The sequence below is a fragment of the Enhydra lutris genome, unplaced genomic scaffold, assembly GCF_002288905.1.
Source record: "Enhydra lutris kenyoni isolate GAN:26980312 unplaced genomic scaffold, ASM228890v2 scaffoldscaffold9, whole genome shotgun sequence".
In the NCBI taxonomy this organism is placed as follows: Eukaryota; Metazoa; Chordata; class Mammalia; order Carnivora; family Mustelidae; genus Enhydra; species Enhydra lutris.
Genome location: NW_019154093.1, coordinates 57,549,747 through 57,562,188, shown reverse-complemented (window position 1 = coordinate 57,562,188; position 12,442 = coordinate 57,549,747). Strand labels below are relative to the sequence as shown.

The window sequence follows — 12,442 nt, the reverse complement described above, 5'->3', positions numbered from 1 at the left end:
ATATATTAGATAAACTAGTTAAAAAACGTTAAAAAAGAAAAGGGTAAAAGTTTAAAAAATTTAGCAGAAGAAGAGGAAAAAAATTGAAAAAGGAAAAAAAAATTAACTGCAAGGCTAAAGAATCATGGGGAGAAAGCCATGAGCTCCGGCTTTGCTTTTCTCCTCCTCTGTAATTCTGCTGCTCTCCTTGGTATTGAAACTGCACTCCTTCGTAGGTGAACTTGGTCCTGGCTGGATTTCTTGTTGCTCTTCTGGGGGAGGGGCCTGTTGTAGTGATTCTCAAGCGTCTTTGCCCCAGGCGGAGTTGCACCGCCCTTACCAGGGGCCTGGCTGAGTAATCCGCTCGGGTTTGCTTTCAGGAGCTTTTGTTCCCTGAGCGCTTTCCGTAGGGTTCCGGAGGGCGGGAATGAAGATGGCGGCCTCCCAGTCTCCGGCCCAGAGGAGCCGAGAGCCCGGGGCCCCACTCCTCAGTGCGCCCTCAGAGAACAGCGCCCAATTACTCCTGTCACCCTGGCCTCTGGCCGCGCTCTGAGCTGACCGAGCCTGGGACAGGTTCAAGGTAACCCCGAGTTTAGAGCTCACTCCTCGGCTCTGTCTCTGTAGCCGGCTTCCCCGTTCTAATACCTGTAAGCTCTGCGACACTCAGACACCCCCGATCCTTCTGCGACCCTGCGGGACCTGAGGCCACGCTGACCCCGCGCGGGGTTAAGCCTCTGGAGCAATGTCCCTCAGCGGAACAGACTTTTAAAAGTCCCGATTTTGTGCTCCGTTGCTCCGCCTCTTGCCGGGAGCCGGCCCCTCCCCCCGCGTTCTATCTTCCCGTCACTTTGGATTCACTTCTCCGCCAGTCCTACCTTGCAGAAAGTGGTTGATTTTCTGTTTCTAGAATTGCTGTTCTCTTCAATCTCCCGTTGGATTTGTAGGTGTTTGCAATCTTTAGATAAGCTATCTAGCTGATCTCCCGCTACCTGAAGTAGTCTCAGCCTGCTACTTCTCCGCCATCTTGACTCCTCTCTTAACCAATGTTTTTGGTTGTTTTTATTTTGTTGTTTTTCTTTTTTCTCCTGTTGCCTCTTTCACTGAGACAACTGGACTATAAAGTAGATGTTCCTCAAGGAAGGGTTATCAAATCCTTCATTTTAAAAAAAGGTTTTATTTATTTGACAGAGAGAGGGAACACAAGCAGGGGGAATGGGAGAGGGAGAAGCTGGCTTCCCACTGAACAGGGAGCCCCATGTGGGGCTTGATCCAAGGACCCTCGGATCGTGACCTGAGCCAAAGGCAGACACTTAACAACTGAGCCATCCAGGTGCCCCCATTTTTAAACATCTCAGATTAAGATCCAGACTTGAGACGAAAGAATTAGAAAAATACCTAATGGATCAAAACCCATTTTTCCTGTCCTCAAGACTGAAGATTCTTTAGACTTGGGGAAAAGGAAGGTAGTCAGAGGGAAAGAAAAGAGCTCAAATGCTGAGTACCTGAGAAACTTGGGTTCACCTTTCTCTTGGATTTGTTCTGAAGTCGGGTGTGGTAAGGTTTAGGGAAAAAGAGAGCACTCCTCTCTGCGTAATTTTAGAAATTGGAGAGCAGAAGAAATGTCATTTTTCCAGTGTACTTTGAGAAGGTGTCAAGACTCCAGAATTCTCCCTCACTCCCCCATGCCAATGGCACAAGAGCAATAGGGTTGAGATGGTGGTGTGGGTGACTGAGGTAGCCTCTGTGCCCCAGGAGTGTATGCAGAGCAGCAGAAGCATGTCCCATGAGTCAGAGTCTACTACAGGGATGAGGCAGGGCCTCTTGGTGCCCCATTCCTTTTCTCAGTCTCCCAAAAGTCACAGAAACTGGTGTCCAACACAAGAAGGACGTAGCTGTAAACTTTGTGGACTGCTAATCAGGACCAGAGGGTGTACCTCACCAGATAGTAGCAAAGAGCTGATGACAACTGACAACAGGTGATAGCCCCCTGGAACATACAGGCAATCCCAATGTAAGGGGAGGGGAAACTGCACTGACTGAGATTGTTTTCCCAACATCTAGTGGAATGGAGGCTTGAAATAGAATGAAAGCATTTCTTGGATACTTGAGCTTATGAACTGAAACTTGGACCCATTATGTTATCAATAGTGATAGATTTGTGAAAGAAGTCTCCTTTCCTAATATTAGTAAGAACTGACATCTTCAGATGCAATATGATCTATTAAAAACCATATAACATATTAATATCAACTGGTGTTGATATTGAATCTCAGTCATCAGATAAATGCTCAAATGGTAAACATACATCTTTTTTAAAAAAAAATTTCCTATCATACCTACTACCAGTACTAGCTACCATTACTGAATATGTACTACATGCTGGACCTTGCCCTAAGCCTTGTGGATGGCATATTTAATTCCTTTGGTAGTCCTATGAGGTAATACTTACATGAAAAAAGCTAAATAAATTGCCAAATTTTGCAAAGCTTGAACTTTATGTGATTGGAGAACCTTTTGCCTAATCATTATGCCATCTGTCTTAGACTGAAATACTGAAATACTACATCTTTAAAGTTACATCAAATCATCAAAATCCATGTTTCCCCCAAACTTTAGAGTTTTTCTATTGGAGAATTTAAGGCAAATTCAAGAGGGCTCTTAGCCAAGACTCATCCTCCAGTCTCTGTCTCCAGTTTAACTCTAGTTTCCAGAGAAGCAAGGCTACTATGACCTTTTCCATAGATTATCTGATCATTGGGTGAGGCCTTTCCCTTGTGCAGGTCACCTATCAACGTAAGTAGACATCTTTTCTAACCGTTTGGCTCTGAAACTTCAGGTCACTATTTTGTTTTTAGTTTTCACACTTAAACTTCTGTATTTTAATCTCCTTTTCTGACCTGCCTTCCCTAAAAGCTATTTATCTTTAAGTCATTAGATCAATGACTTCATCCTGAAACCCAATATTTTGGAGAGAGAGAGAGAGAGGAAAAAAAGGAGGCCCTGTTTTTAGTAAGGGCAAATTGGTTTTGTCTGCCAGTGCTATGTTATAAAGCTTCTCCGCTGCTATCAGCAAAAACTAGTTTAAATAGAAAGAGAAAAAGCAGTGTTTTGTAACCTTTTCTGGGATCACAATATTTCAGTCATATCTGCTTGGAATATGACTCTCATCATGGTATTTTTTCCCCATAATACATAGTTATCTGTAATTTTTTTCACACCTTTCATCTAGGAGTATATTGTTTTGAAGAAAAGTTTGAAAGTTAAACACAAGCCTTTACTGAGAGTATTTGATATCTATCTTATGAAAAATATGACTGAATAAAGTTACACTTGAAGTTCTATTTTTATCCTTAAATTAAAGTTTAAAGAAAGAAAAGGGATTAACAGTTATTATTAGATTTTTATGTTAAAAATTATGAACTTTCAATATATAAATTTCAGGTTTTTCCCAATAGACTTTATTACTTCTCCTGACTGTCTTTTCATTTTCCTGTGCTGTCCATCAACCAACTATTTCCTATCCTTTTGGGATATTCCTCAATTTCTGTTTGCATTACAATGTCATATTTCTTTTATTTTAAATGATTTTAATTTCATTTTTAATATATAGTGAGAACACACTGTAATGAGTTCATTTCACTCTTTTCAGTTTCAAAATAATTTTGTCTTTTGAAATTTTTGCTTCCTAAAATAAGTCAAGCATTTCAGAGACTTCACAGAAAGAGTCTCTTTTCTCTTTTAATTTTCTATATTTATAGAAAAGAGTTCCATGTATCCAAGCACTTTTATAAAGTAGAGGTGTTTAGTAAAATAGAATCGGCAACATAATAAATATTTCTCCATTGGGATATTTTTGTGGCAAAGTTATGTAAAGCAACTTATGTCTTCATGCTCTTATGTTAGAAGAAAGATTGTTTTTTTATTTCTTCACAATAAAAAGAGATTTGCTAGATTTCTTTCTGATTATGAAGGCTCGTGCTTATTTACAATAGCTATATTATAAAAATTATTCGGCAGTTACACGCAATAGACTTGTACAGGTAGCAACATAGATCTAAAACCCATAGTATTAGGTGGAAAATGTAAGAAAAGAATGTGATACCATCTAAGTAAATTTAAAATATCTGTAAAAAAACAAAAAAATTTAGGACTACAAACAAACTGAAAGATTTACACCAAATGCATTAGCATAGTCGTCAGTGGGGGATGGTTTGAGTGATCTAAGTAGGAAATGGGGGTAAAAGAAGAAATTTCAGATAATACAAAAGTACAAAAAATTCAAAATCACCCTCAATCCCATTACCTAGTAATAATCACAGTGCGTATTTTGGAGTATAGCCATCCAGATCTCTCTCTTTCACACCCAGACCGCCCCCCCCCAACACGCTTTATTATGGGATTATAATCTGTTTTTAAAGCAACAGGGCCTTAGGCTAGTCACTAAACTTCTCTGTCTCTATTTCCTAAGTATTATAGTATGTATGTAAGTATTATATAGTAAGTATGTAAGTATTACATGGAGATAAGGATATCCACTGGGCTGTATCTCCAGGATCTAGAGCATATATTTCAACAAATATTTGATAGTTAACTGAAAGTAACAATTAGCAATAATGAATGTGAAATGTCTGGTACCTAGAAAATACTCATTAAGTGGTAGCTATTGTCTTATTAAGATAAGCTATGGGGATGATGTTGAAAATAGAAGGAGAGATAAAAAGCTTCCAGGGATGATGTTGAAGGAGAGAAGCAGAAAGGAAAAAAATTCAGAAAGTCCAGATTGCCAGTGAGAGTCCAAGATTAGACGCTAGGGCCAATGTGAGTTTGAAAATGTAGAAATTAATGTTGACAAGTTTAGAAGAAGAAAAGGAGTTGCTCTGAATTAGGCTCAGCATTCAGGGTTACCAACAGCCTATCCAAATGGAAAATACACATGTGGCTTTTAACAATGTGTGGATGTGAATAATCAACTCATCAAGGTAAAATCCTTAAGCTTTTTCTACCCAATATCATTGCTATACCCAAAGCCATATTGCAGAAAGAGTTGATAAATGCATGTTTTCTTAATGCTACTATGTGGGAGGAATTTAAGTTATAATCTCTTTTCAAGGCACGTCTGTATTAAAAGGAATTGACACCTGAGTGTCAATTACTACATAAAGGCTAATTGACCTAATTAATCTAATGTGGGTCAATGGCTCTATACTACCAAAAGAACATTTTCAAATGAAAGTGGGGGAGGGGGAGCAGAAAGGAACTCCAAAAAGAATTTCTTTAAGTGAACATCCTTAAGTTTAGTGAGTCTGATTTATTTCTTGCACACAGATATAATATTGCTGTATATTATACTGCTGGAGTGGCTGAGCTGGGATAAAAGAGATAGACTAATTCTCTGAGGATTCTGAGGAATATTCTGTTCATCACTCAGGGGAAGGCACTATATAAATTACATTATAACAATACTACCTCTTTCTGATAATGTAGCACCAAAAGAAGAATTCAACATGACAAGAAGTCAAATTTACTATCATACTATTTTGATTCTCTTGGTGATGTGATAAAGTGCATGCTGATACCTGCTTTTTATTTGATTAACTCCAGCTTCTTTGAATGCCAACTTGTTCCATTTGAAGTATTGCCTGTCAAATATAAACTGGGACTGATAATATCTGGGCCCTATGACTGAGGAAAGAATGTATAAAATACACCTGCGGTAGGCAAAATAAAGCCCCCAAGGATATTCATGTTTTAATCTGTATTTGTGAATATGTCAAATTACGTGGCAAAAGGAACCTTGAACATGAAGTGAAGGTCTTAGGATGGGGAGAGTATCCTGGATAATCCACGTGGGCCCAATGTACTCATAGGTGTTCTTATAAATGAAAGAAGGAAGCAAGAGGGTCAGAGAAGGAGGTGAAGGCTGGAAGCAAAGGCCAGAGAGAGAGAAAGGGTGATAAGTTTGAAGACGCTACACTGCTAGCTTCAATAGTGGAGAAAGGGGCCACAAGTCAAGGAATGTAGGTGGCTTCTAGAGAAGTCAAGGAAATGAATTCTCCCTTAGAGCCTCCAGAAGAGATGTAGCCCTGGATTTTAAAATCAAGCAACCTTGATTTTAGCCCAGTGACACTGATTTTTGGACTTCTGACCTCTAGACATGTAAGTAATAAATTTGTCTTGTTTTAAGCCAGAGTTTGTGGTGATCTGCTATAGCAGCAAGAGAAACTAATGTGTCACCTTTAGGCTCATGGCACAGAGCTGCAATGATGTCATTTTAGTTGGGTTGAAATGACTTTCCCAAACTGTACCTATAATCCAAGTCAGAGCTATGATATAAACCAGGGAAGCACTGCTGCAGAAGCTCTTGTTTTGCCTTTTATTCATCCCAAGCTCGCTTTGCTCCAACTTATTCCGAGGCCTTTAGAGAGATGGAGCATGAGTGAGGGCTTCCTAAGTTGGGAAGAAATCAGTCCTGTCATGGGTTAATTCCCCTCTCCTAGGGTTTTAAAACCCAAAGATATTTTCTAAAAAGATATTTTCAACTATAAACAATGCCTTTTAATCAACTCTCTGTTCTGTACTCAAAATTAAACAAACATGAACCACTTAGAGGATGAAGAAAGTGTTCACAAAGCCTTTAGAAAATGTTTACGTGTCTTCACTTGGAGTCAATAGACTGGATATGCTGTTGGGCTAATAGTGTAGAATGGGAAGGAGCTTTGATCACCTGATCAAAATCTTACATGGGGCCAAGAAATTAAAAAAAAAAAAATGATCCTATGAGCAGCACTGTGCTAATGAGCACTTACATCCATTAAGTAACATTATCCAATTATCCCATGCTTACTATCCCTACTTTTATTTTTTTTTAAATGACAGATTGAAAGACTAGGATCTGTCTTTACACTATTTTTTTTTTTACACGATTTTATTTACTTGACAGAGAGAGACAGCAAAAGAGGGGCACAAGCAGAGGGAGAGGAAGAGGCAGGTTTCCCACTGAGCAGGGAGCTCAATGCGGGGCTGGATCCCAGGACCCTGGGATCATGACCTGACCAAAGGCAGATGCTGAACAACTGAGCCACCCAGGTGCCCGCATCCCTATTTTTAATTGAGGAAAGTTAAGCTGAAGAAATGGCACCATCCCCACTCCAAGCCTGAGCTGTTAACCACTACTCCATGTCCCTTCACATCAGAACTTCCCTGCCTATCACTTGGAAAGTTTCCTAAATAACAGAGTCATGGCAGATTTGTTGTTTTCTTGATGTTCTGAGTGTGCCACCCCAGCAATTCTTCAGAATGCAGTGAGAATTTGCGAGAGGAAATGTGTATGTCACATACAACACCCAAGTAAAGTGCTATTGCCAAACTCAGTCAAAGAATGGGCAGGTCGTATGGTGCAGAGTTGGCTTTCTCTAAAGCACACAGTTCTGATGGGGTCAAGGGAAAGGCCTGTTAACTGATGACATGATCGTGACTCCATTAGAAGAAAGGCAAACAATGAAAATGAATAAGTGCACATTTTGATTCTGACTATTGCAAAATGGTTCCAGTGAGGAAGAAAAACTGGAGGAATCCAGTGAGGTAGCAAGCTTTTGGTTGGATAGCAAGTTTTCTGATGGATGTGAGTGAATGGTAAACAGGATGACACATACCCAAGGTCTTAGAGTAACTCATGTTTTAGAGGAAGACTATTGTCCAGAAACGGGTAAAATGCTAAAGAAAATTAAAAATTTAGAGCAGGGGCACCTGAGTGGCTCAGTGGGTTAAAGCCTCTGCCTTCGGCTCAGGTCATGATCCCAGAGTCCTGGGATCGAGCCCCACATCGGGCTCTCTGTTCCACGGGGAGCCTGCTTCCCCCTTCTCTCTCTGCCTGCCTCTCTGCCTACTTGTGATCTCTGTCTGTCAAATAAATAATAAAATATTTTAAAAAAAAAATTTAGAGCAGAAGGAATTCCGGGAAAGGAAAAGCCTCAGCTTGTAAATAATGATGCTAAGTTAGCATATAGTTGCAGTAAGGAAAAGAACTTCTCCACTCCTATTTTACTACCTTTTTTTTCTGGGTAAGAAGACTGGAATATTGACATGAAAGGATGGAACAAATGTTAGTGAAAAGTACTGGAGCCCCAGCTTGTCCAAGATTCCACATCTGAACAATTGTATCTCAAGAGAATGTAATATAATAGATCATAATAGATTGGGAAGATGGGCTTTGGAGTCAGATACACCTAGCATCTAATTTATTCTCCTGGCAATTTACTTAACAGCTCCAAATTTCAGTTTCATCCCCTGTAAAACCGGGATAATAGTCTACCTCGTTGGCAGGGGAATAATTCAACATAAAGCCCTTTAACCAGTACCTGGCACATAATACTGGACGCACAGTGGCTATTTGTGGTATTGCTATTATTTCTATAGACTAAATTGTTGAATTGACAAGAGAAATCTTTAAGAAATTGTGAATAAAGATTAAATATTGTGAATAAGTAGTCAATAAACCTAGAATTAATTATATTAAAGATGGTTTTACCAGTTTCCAGTGTAAATAGTGATCTCTAGGAATAGTACAGGTTTGGTAAGGTCATGCCAACCTAAATGCATTTTCCTTTTTCTGAAGGGGTTTGTATGTACTGGAAATCAGGGACATTTTATAGACAAAGAGTATTGGAATTTCAGCCTCACCAAGAATCTTGTGATACCCTTATGAAAGAACTGTACACTGGCTGTTTCAGGTAGGAAGGTTTTTAACTTGTTGAATAATCCTAACAGTGCTACTTAAGAAATTTCATAACTCCAGAGGAAGGTTTCTGGGAAGAATAACTTAGAGGTTGGCCCCTCAGTCCTAAATTGCTCAACATTTTCACTAATGACTTTTATGCTAACATCTGCAGCATGCTGATTAGTGAAAGAATGCTGGGATTCAAAAGATTCTCATATGACCCAAACAACAGACAAACTATGGAACAGTATGGAATTTATCCACTAAATTCTAGTCTTTTGCTTTAGTCTAATATCAAACTCTGTAAGCAGTGTATAGGGTACAGGTCCAAGCAGTTTGTATTGCTTTTTTAAAGGTTTTTTTCAAGGGGCATCTGGCTGGCTCAGTCAGTGGAGCGTCCAACTCTTGATTTTGGGGTTGTGAGTTTGAGCCCTACTTTAGGTGAAGAGATTACTTAAAAATAAATAAAAAATAAATAAAATAATATAAATATAAATATAATAAATATAAATAAAAATAAAATAAAACTTAAAATTTTATATGTATATAATTTTTAAGTAATTTTTATTTATTTTATTTAAGTAAATTTTATTTTTAAATAAAATATTTAATATAAATAAAATATTTAAATATTTTAAATATATATATATATATATATATATAAAGAGAGAGAGAGCTCGGTTTGGAGCTTCTGGGTAGCTCAGTTGGCTAAGCATTTGCCTTCAGCTCATGTCATGATCCCAGGATCCTAGGATAGAGCCCCACTTCAAGCTCCCTGCTCTGCAGGGAGCCTGCTTCACCCTCTCCTGCTCTCTCTGTTTGTGCTCTCTCTGCCTCTCTCTCTCTGTGTCAAACAAATAAATAAAATCTTTTTAAAAAATTAAAGCAGAATTTCAAGGAGATATTTGTTTATCCATGTTCATAGCAGTGCTACTCTCAATAACTCAAAAATAGTAGCAACCCAGGTTTCTCTCAGTGGATGAATGGTTTAAAAATGTGATGTATAACTACAATGGATTATTATTCAGCCTTAATAAGGAAGGGAATGTTGACATGTGCTACAATGTGGATGAACCTTGAGGACATTATGCTAGGTGAAATCAGCCATACATAAAAGAACAAACACTGTGTGACTCTACACATGAGGCACCTAGAGTAGTCAAATTCATAGACACAAAAAGTAGAATGATTATTTCCAGGGTCTGGAGAGATAGAGGGAATGGGGAGTTATTATCTGTTGGGTGCAAAGTTTCACATTTGCAAGATGAAAGCGTTCTGGAGATGGATGGTGGTGATGATTGCACAGCAATACAAATATACCTAACACTGAATTGTACTCTTTAAATTTTTTTTTTTAATTTATCTATTTGCTTGAGGGAGAGAGAGCGAGCGAGCAAAAGTTTGGGGGGGGGGTGGAGAAACAGAGGGAGAGGGACAAGTGGACTCCCTGCTGAGTGGGGAGCCTGATGCAGAACTTGATTCCAGGACCCTGAGATCATGATCTGAGCAGAAGTCAGGTACTTAGCAGGCTGAGCCACCCAGGTGTCCCTGAATTGTACTCTTAAAAATGGTTCAGATGAGGGGCACCTGGTGGCTTCGTTGGTTAAGCATCTGACTTTTGCACCCCCCCACCACTCTATATCTTTCTCTTTAAAAAAAAAAAGGTTAAGATGATAATATTATATGTATTTATTATATAATTATTATACATTTATTATATATAATTATATTAAATGTAAAATAAAAAAGTAAACCAATATAAAATCTTAAATAATTATATCAAGAGCAACCTCATACAAAAAAGATGGAATCTATTATTATTATTTTGTATTGTATATCTTTTAAAATGTTGATACTCAGTATTATTGTGAGATGGAGAGGATAAATATCTCTATTTTTAAAATGAAAGACGCTGAGGCTTACAGAGGGGAGCCCAGGACTCCTGATTCAAGGGCCAGATATCTCCCTCTTCCAGCTCTTCCCCGGCCACAAGTTGCTCCTACTGGCTGGATTTTCAGGGTGTGTGATCTCAGTTATCTGCACTAATATCGTGCTTGAACACTTTTGCAGTTATAAACATCTCTGATAGGTTGATGTGGTAGGGATGTTTGTCTCTCTGCCAAGCTGGTGACAATTTAATGATAGTATTGTCAACCAGTGTCTTTGATGATTATACACATTTATCAGACAGTATAATCATCTCTACTATGTCAGTTGCTCACACACCAGAAATGAAGCTCCAGGAACAGTCTATTACTCTGACGAGGATAATAGGTCATTATTACCAAATCAGCAACACAGTGCTTTAAAAATAAATGACCCTGCTTCCCATGATTATTTATTTTTCATAAGTGCCTCAGGTTTGTCTTAGCATCTAACAGCAGGAGACAATTATCCCATAATATTCTCCTTCTTCTTCTTCTTTTTTTTTTTTAGTATGTCTTAAATGGTCTTAAGTGGTAAATGCAATGCTTCTGTTGACCACAAAGTAGAAGCCTGGGTGGTTTTAGAGGAACATTAAGAGAAAACGGGTGGATTCATACGATGGATCGTCCTTTGTCATCCAATTCTGTTGAAAAAGAATGGCAAGCTAGGAAGATGGGAGTGGGTGGAGGAGGAAGAGAGATGCTTTGTACTACTCACATGAATGAAGATGTGTTCAATGTTTTCTTAACGCTGTTTGGGCCGTCAGAGCGTACAAACAATCCCCAATGTTGCCCCTTCTCTATGTAGAGTGTTTTTTGTTTTCTGGGTTTTTTTTAAGTAGGCTCCACGCTGGGCATTCCAATACGGGGCTTGAACTCACGATCCTGAGATCAAGACCTGAGCTAGATCAAGATTCGGATGCTTAACAGACTGAACCACCAAGGTACCCCTACGTAGAGTGTTTTAAAAGGGAAACTGGTAACTCATAAAAGGAAAAATTCCTCTCTGCTTGCCCAGACGTTCCCCAGCTCCTCCTCCCCTCAGACAGGACGGCCTGAGGAGGCCTGAGGAGTTCTTCCCCGAAGGAGCGGGCACTTGCTCTTACTGCCTGGCAAGAGCTTCTTCTCACATGGCAGCCCTCCTTGCACTGAAGTCTGGGTGAAATCGCAACCCCTGCTGGAGATTGGACATTGCCTCCAGCTTCAATGGAAGAAGGCCTCATAAAGGACAGGAACACTTGTTTTCTAAGGAGGGAAGGGGGGCAACTGGCTGGGTGAGGATCCGTATTTCTTTGGCAACTGAGAACCATCCTGTTAGGGGTGGCCCCTAGCTTTCAAAACAAAAAGAAGCTTGTAACTGTAAAAGGCTACGATGGGTTTCCTGCTCCCCCACCCTTTTAGAGGCAAAACCTATTTATGAGGCTTTATTAAGTGCAAATAAGTCCCTCGGCTTCAACGGAGAAGCAGCAGCTGCGGAAGATGTGGTCATTTGCATATAAATGACATGATTTCAGCTCAGAGAAGAATATTGAAAAATATACATGTCGACAGTGGAATCCTGATAGATTCACACATATTAAGGTCAGATATTGTAATTTTTAAGGCTGCTGCATGCTGATGATGGCATCAGATCACACATTCAATTCTGTTTGGGTTATATGAGTTTTATCTTCTATGAAATGGAGGATTTTTATTGTGAATTAATTAAACTACTTTTTTTATCCCTAAACATGAGAACATCTAGGTCAATAAGCTAAATGCTCTACAAATGCAAAGGCTCTGTGACAGCTAAAGTTACCAACTGCAAACTTGGGTGTTCTGT

The 12,442-nt window shown here is 39.2% G+C and overlaps 1 pseudogene; it reads right to left on the bottom strand.

The window, feature by feature from the left end:
• Nucleotides 1-11,930, bottom strand: part of LOC111142921 — a 24,876-nt pseudogene extending 12,946 nt beyond the window's left edge.
• Between the last annotated feature and the right edge of the window lie 512 nt (nucleotides 11,931-12,442).